We start from the raw sequence: 8,155 nt of genomic DNA on the forward strand, positions 1-8,155 counted from the left end.
TACATGATAACTATTTTTGTTCAATACAGTTCTGCCGACGGGCAGCCCGGTGAATACGCTTTATCTGGACACAGCTGGCCTGCTGGCAGACAGAATGTTCTGATAACAGAGACACCGCATTTACTGCTCATGTCTCGCTTCTGGTATGACTTACGAAAAGGTTTTCAATTTTAATATGAATAATAACAATTTATTAATAGAAAGCAAAATTGGCTGCACAGGCTTGGGTTGGCACTGGCCACCCCCAGATTTTGAATGGCCACCCCTGGTACTACCCTTACCAGAGTCAAAATAACCCTAACCCTCCCTGGCCAGGAGTAAATAACACAAAAACTATTTGATTTTTAATAATGTGTTGTATATTATTTTATTTCATAGAAACATAGATTTTATTTACTTTTTAATGTATTTCAAATGTACCACCCCTTCCTGAGTCTGTGCCCCTACCTGGTCTCCCCATCCAAAATTTTCTAGATCCACCCCATCAAAGGCTCAGTCTGTGGGTGGGGACACACAATAACTCAGGTGTGGGGCGGGGCCATGAGTGCCCTCCATGATGATGACATTGCATGACGTCAATGATAGAAAATCAACGCTGCCAAAAGATTACCTGCTGCACCTTGTTCTGTACTGTTCGCACAGAAGGTCTAACACTACAGGGCATTAGAACTGGCTCAGTGTAGGGCACTAGATTATACATTACAGCAGCAGCAACGGCTTGTCAAGCATTTACAGTCCACACATGGCTTTTTGATTAATGTCTGCATAAAACTGGTGAGAAGCACTGTAAAATCATTTTTTACTGAGTGTACATTTATGTAGATTACATCAAAATACTTCACTGTCAGATAAAAAAATAATTATATCAGTTTTGACTTTTTAAAAAAATATTTTGTAAGCAACAAACACTGCAGAACTTGAAGAGCTAAAAATACCCTAGTCCATAAAAAATATGTAATCCATTACCTGCAGTGAAAACAGGGAGAAAAGGTTTTCACTGGACAGAACGTTCACATTGTGCCTAGTTATGTCTATACCAACTATAAAACTATTTCTCCAAAGCAACAGCGGGAACAACTGGATCACCATCTTTCACAAAGGACTGGGGTGTTTGGTAGTTGCCTTCCAATCATTCTGCAGGGTTTTTCTCACGTTACAGTAGGCTGAAGTACATGTCCTGAGTAGGACCAGAAGCACCACTGGAGGTGGAAACGCAGAGCACTGCGTGTGTTTAATATCTAAAATGTTGAATAATAACCACGCCAAGCAATGTGAGGCTGAAAAGATCACAAGCTCAATTTGTGGTGTGTTTGTGTGTGTATCTGCTGTGTATCCAGGCTGCAGGAATTCCATTATTATGAGTCCTGCCTATCTCATTCTGAAAACATCAGCTGGAATTCTTAATACAGAATGAGCCATACACAGAACGCCCATCTTTAGCAAATGGTCAATCACATTGTGTGAACATGGTATAATATGGAGCCAGGTTGGATAAATGTGGCTGTATAAATAATCATTATTACCCATTTGAATGGAAAAATTTCTCTCTCTCTTCCTGTAGCATAACTGGACATAAGAAGCCTGGATGACAATCCACAGCCACAGCACAGCCACAGTTGCTGAAGGCCAACACAAACAGAACACAAAGAACACTTTGCTGGCACTTCTCAACCACCGTGGGAAAATACTTCAGGAATTCACTTGTGCCTTTGTAGATTTTGTGACTTTCTGAAGAGCGCTAATCAAATTAAACAAACAAAACTACAGATCATGTAGATCTCTGACTGCTGTCCGTGTGCCTGTAACAGCTGGACAGTACAGTAGGTGACAGATGCCTCAGGCTGCTATTTCCAGTTGACTTCTAAGAAAGGCACTTTTCACATCTACCTGTGATAGAACAACACTAAATTGAAGTATGACACAAAGTAGTGTGTACCAGTTAAAACTTGGAAGAGTAAGGGGTTAGGGACTACATTATGTCAATGAGTGTCCTCACAATTGCACGACTCACTGTTTATATGTACTTGTGGGGATGGAACAGTGAGAGCACACTGCTTTGCGGGAACGAAAGTCACTTATGGGGAGTTTTAGGGTGACTTAGGAAGAACTCAGTATAGGCAATCCATACCGTGCCCCAGCACATTTGACCTCAAAGTCCATTTCATTTGACTAGTGTGATCACCCTGTGCCATCCCCTGGCCCCCTCGGAAGAAGCTGGGTTCAGTTGTGCTCAGGCATGGTGCAAGATAACCATGCCTAGTGTGAGTACATTCAAACATTCCTGTAAAAATGCAAAGACTAACTAAAATGCCTAACTTTTAAAAATTATCCTAAATTTCCAGGTGTAAAATTCATACTGGTCAAAGGCTGACATCCAAGCTCACACAGACATACAGAGGAAGCGATTTGGCGATCTCGTTGCAAGTTTAACAAGTTTAAAAAGACTTCAAACATTCAAGTTCCTTCCAGCTGAGCTAGGTTTCTTTATCCGTTTCTCTTGTCCCCACTATTTTAAATATCATGTATGTACAAACGTACACTAAAATCTTTTGCAGTTTTCTTCATGCCTACCTCCTTCTTTTTACTTGATCTGTTTTGTCCTTACCCCAGCCCTGCTGTCTGCAAAGTAACAGAGGTCGTGTCATTTCATGTATCAGTAATTCACCAGGGGCCATGCAGCCAGTGTACAGTGGCTGTCTTAAACAAGCAGCAGCTTTGATTTAGCTCTGTCACCAGAGGCACAATGAAGGTCATCTCTCCTCGATGGACACTCCTCTGCAGCCATGGTGGCTGGCACTGAAACAATTTACAACCAAAATTTTATTACAAGGGCACAAACTCAGTTTTAGTACATTTTTGGTAAAAATAGAATAGCTAAAAGTGCATTTTGTCTTAATGCATTGATTTAAAAAAAAAAAAAAAGAAGTAGGTTGTGTAATAGGAAATGTGTTTCCAGTAGCTTGAGCTACCACTAAAAGGAATGAACTCCAAAACACTATCTTATCAATGTCTGTCACTATCTTTTGGGTGCTTTTTTGTAAACTAATATAGGGAAAGCAGTCAGTGTTAAATGTTTCTGCCAACTTTCTGAATAGCCCCCATTAATGAAAGTACTTTGTGCCTTGCTCTGTCTGAGTTTGGTAGTATCATCGTTCCTTCAATGAAATAAAATGATGTGCTGAGTGGAGAGCTTGAGACAAGAACAACACTTTCAGTATAATTTGAAATGAAGTGTATCTTACACCAGGGGAAAGTTAGAGAAGCCAAAGAGAGGAATAAACTTCTCATTGCAGGTCTCCTTGGAACCTACAGCGTAGGGCCTGGAGGCTTGATCAAGGTGACTGTACACAGAAAGCAGTTTTATCTTTAATCTAAAACACACACTGTGCTTACGTACTCCTTGTAAGCAACCACTCTGTCTTTGGCAAGGCTGAGATAATAGGTGAAAGACTGTGTAAAACTATGTGCATTAATTAATGTGTTGTGAGGTTGGTTCAGAAAGAAGACCGATAGCACATATGATTACCTTCACCAAGGAGGTTATGTTTTTGATTCCATGTGTGTTCGTTGGTTAGCAAGATTACGGACAAATGGCTGGAAGGATCATCAGCTGTCAGAAACGACGCGCGTAATGCGGCCGAAAAGTGTTAGGTGAACTAAATTAAATGGCCAGACGAGGAAGTGTAAAACAAAACCGTCTCTTTATTAAGAGAACTAACGTTGAACAAAAGAAAACCATACAAGACACGGTGAAAACACAAAACTCACATTCCGGATGTGACGGCCACTTAAATTTAGCATTGAAAACCCCAATTAATGCATAGCTTCTGCCATTACTTGGCCAATAATGAAGATAGAAGCCTGAAATGTTCAGGTAAGAATCACAGTATAATCAGATAAATTTCCTCATGTTTTCTGGGGTTTAAGACTGTAAGTATGAAAATGAAAAATGTCTGGGAGTGTAGAGCTAGAAAGAAGTGAGCTTACCAGAACTCTGCAGCCCGCTGTTCATCTTCGCTCGAAGTTAGTGGTTCAAGGCTGCATTAGACACTAGCAGCACAACATGCCTCTTTTAACATAAGGTATGGGTTATGCTGGAAAGAACCTGGTTTGTATGACATGCTGTCCAGCAACTCTGGAAATCAGCTGTGTATATAGCTTCTTATTTGAAAGGCTACACTAAGTAGCTGGGGGATAAGCTGACCGTCACAGAGAGGAACGAGATGTTACAATCATGTACATATGACGATAATGGGGTACATTCTCAGTAGTCTCTCTCTCTCTCTCTCTCTAGGAAGGTGTTAAGGTTTCACTTGTGTGACCACCTCAAATATATATCTAAATTTCAAAGTATGATGAAGTGGTTGTTGAAGCTGTCTCAACTTTCACTTTGGCGCTGCCCAGCAAACACAGGGACATTGAATAGTTGCTGATACAATGGTCTGGGCGCTAAAAATCTCAGCATGTGTTGAGCCAAAATGAAAGTGGAGATGAAATAAAAACGGCTACGTGTCTCTTTTTGTGATGTCAAGGTTTTTGTCTTACAGTTGACACTGAAGTAGTAGCTTGTTTCCCATATGTGTAGGCCCTTATAAATACTAATGTATTTACCTTTCACACAGTAGAAAATGGGCAGCTGTAAAGTGCTCACTCTGCACAGTAGCTGTATCAGCAGAGACAGAACAGAAACGGTATGTGTATCTATGTGTGTGTGTGTGTTTGAGAGAGATAGTGTGCATGTGTGAGGAGTCACAAATGATGGGACCTTTGAGCAGACAATGGGGAATCACTGATACTCTCAGTGTCCATTAGACTAACCCTATTGATCATAATTGATCCTTACTACCACCAAGCTCTGTCTAATACGCTGTTACCCTCCCTGATGCAATGACAGTATTAGCACACATGTCCAGATGGATGGATCTGGGGGTGGGAGGGTAAACCACAGCCAGACCAAGACAGAGATAAAAAGACTAAAAGAGTTACAGGTCCAAAGGAGAAAAGACAAGAGGCAGTAATACTGATAATGTCAGGTTTGCTCGGCCGCTCTGCCTCCCTCACCTTTCCTACTGTCTCTTGCCCCATTACTCTTATCACGTTCACCTGTTCCTCACTCCCTTATCACCAGCTGCACTTGATTAGGTCACTCACTATATTACCTGGTTTCACTCCTCAGTCACTTGCCAGTTCTTTCTAGTCATTAGGCCAACTTTACTCCATGCGTTATCATTGTTTTTGTATGTATTTATTCCCGTAGCCAGCTACTGTTTTGTGTTTCCCCGAAGGACTGTTCCTCCAGACCGTGACTCCACTCTCTCCTCCCAGGCAGGTCAATGCACAGTCGCCTATCTTTTTCCACTATTGCCTTCATCTCTCTGTCCCTACCTTCAGTAACCACCAGCACTGTCGACCAGCCCAGGAGTGACCCCACCTACGCAGCTCGGCCCAGCTCTTCATCTCCTCACCTCCTGCGGTTGGTCAGACACCCGGTTATTTATCTACAGGACTACGTATCATTTCCCTCTGTTTTTGTCATTCCCTTGTTCACTGTATTTAATAAATCACTGTATGCACCGAAGCCGGCTACCTGGGTCCGCCTCTTTCCTCGTTCGCACACTGACTGGTGCGAACGGATCCTAACAGATAATTTGTGCAGGACAGACACCAGGAATGAGAGAAATTACAGTACAATCTTCTTAGGCAGGCACAGATTGAACCAGGACATGAATCCCTTAAACACACTCTTGTTCTTTCACTATGTCTGTTATTTAGTGGATCTTCTCCTGACTGACCATTTAGAGAACATAAAGGTGAGAGAGAGGAACTGCCTGTACAGCCACCATAATGAATGAAAGTGTGTCGTGTGTTTTTCTGTTGGTACTTCTGCTCTGGCACCCTTCTGTGTGAATAATAAAGTGATCAGCTGCTGCTGTAATCTGGCCACCTCCTGACTCTTATTATCTACTCAGTCAGCTGAGTGGAGTGAGCAAAGGAGAGAGTCTTGCATGAGAAAGCACTTCAGAGGTCTGAGCAGCCTTCACTCATAGACCCTCCCTGTTTGTTACCTTAGGTAGGTAGGTAGGTAGGTACTTTATTGATCCCTCAATGGGGAAATGTCAGTGTTTCAGCAGCAATGGGGAACAAACAACATAACACCATGAGAAACAAAGTTTTTTTTTAACATATCTACTCTCAAAATAAAAGGTGTCTAAATACAGTCATGTTAATTAGAGGCACGTCTGTCATTGTAGAGCACCAGTTCAGTGAAGAAAGAGACGCCTCAGTACTTTTTATTTTCCAGTATATGGGCAATAAAGCTTTAAAGGCCCTAAAAACAGATTGTCTCAGTCATTTTCTTACTAAGTGCTAATGGAGTGCTACACGAACAAAGTATTTCTGCTTAAGTTAGAACAGTTTTGGCTGTTTCACATGAGAGTTTAGCATTTATTTCTATTTGTTTGAAGTGCAGCTCGCAGTTGGAAAAAGGAGATGTCATTTAACCAGAGTGCTCCAATTAGGATTTAATTTTTTTAATTAAAATCTGGTGATGGCTTTGGGATTATTTTCACCTATGTTGCCAAGCAACTGTTAACTGTCTTGATGATTTGAGTATCAAATTCAGTTTTTATTTTCCGATTTTATCTTTTATCGAAGGGAGACTGGCAAATTAAGAATTTAATTGTATAGTATAACAATACTGTCTTACTGTGCATATGACAGTAAAGATCTTGAGTCTTGAATCGACTCAATATTCAGCGATAAACTGAGACTGTGGACACCTACATTCCTAATCATCACCGTTCTGCATCCTGCTGACAGGAGTGACAAAGTTTCTCCAGCTATGAAATGCAGAGCATTGCAAGATGAGAATGCTTGCTTACGTATTACCAGTAAACCAATCATTAAAGCATCCATAGTGTATGATTTTGTTAAAAAGATATCCACAATGATTTGCAGATACTCTAACCCAAAGAAAGGAATAAAAAAAAACAAACAAACTTGAAAATTTGACCTAATAGGTCAGTGCCTCATGAATTTTCTTATAATAAAGCCTTTGATTTTAGTTTACATTTGCTTTTTTCTTTTCCTTTTCATCAGTGCGGGATAGCTAAAGCCCGCAGGCTCATCCTCACACAAGGAAAGAAAGAAGCTGGAATACAGTCTGAGCTTTGTGCAGGAACTTGCATATAGAGCACATAGTGTTGGGGTAACCAAGCAGTGCAGCTGGCCTTTCACAACTATGCAACTTTAAGGCAGTGTTTAAATCAAGATCCAAAAGACAAGGGCTCTGTTCTCTGACATGAGTACATGCATTAAAGAGAAAGAAAGTTGAATGATGAACCCTCAATATAGGACTTCAGTAATGACTATAGCACTGAAAAAAGGTCAAGAAAAAATAAAAGCAATAACAAACTCCTCTCATGTGGCATGGATATAATTCATTTTTACTGTTTCCAAGCCAACAACCTGTGGCGGCAATCCACAGCAAAGTTAAGTATTTTGACAGAACTCTTCAACAAGAAAAAAGGAAAACTTGCCAGCAAGTCCATCCCCTGGCCCCCAAACCCTCCACAACATCCCTTTCATAAATGTACAATGCTGGTGTAAGGAAGGGGTCATTATGGAACTACTTCTATGAGAGGTTCTGTTATCTCTATCAGATCTCCTCATGCTCTGGCCTATAGTCTAGTAGTTATTTCAAGATTGGATGACTATATTCTCCAAATGATTCTCCTCTGCCTCTCACCACTATCCACATATGTACACACAGGTGCACAGATGCATAGAAACATATCATTTTAACACCACTATCCACATATGTACACACAGATGCATAGAAACATATCATTTTACTCCCTCTTGTTAATGCATGTGCATTAGCACTTGTACAAAAAAAAAAACCCTCTAGTCTGACATTAGTGTGAGCTAAAGGCGTGGCAGTATCAGGCAGGTGTCAAAACATGTTTATCCCTGCCAATTACCACCCAGCTCTACTCATCCCCACTACTTATCTAGTCTCAATCTGTGAAATAGTCTCAAGACAACTACAGCCATAAGAGAGTATCTTGTTTTAACATCTTCTTTTCCTGTGCGCAGCATCACAGCACTTGCTTTCATCCTAGAACACCCCTCCCCTGCCCCCATCTTCCTTTTC

The sequence above is a fragment of the Monopterus albus genome, unplaced genomic scaffold (assembly GCF_001952655.1).
Source record: "Monopterus albus unplaced genomic scaffold, M_albus_1.0 scaffold4.1, whole genome shotgun sequence".
NCBI lineage: Eukaryota > Metazoa > Chordata > Actinopteri > Synbranchiformes > Synbranchidae > Monopterus > Monopterus albus.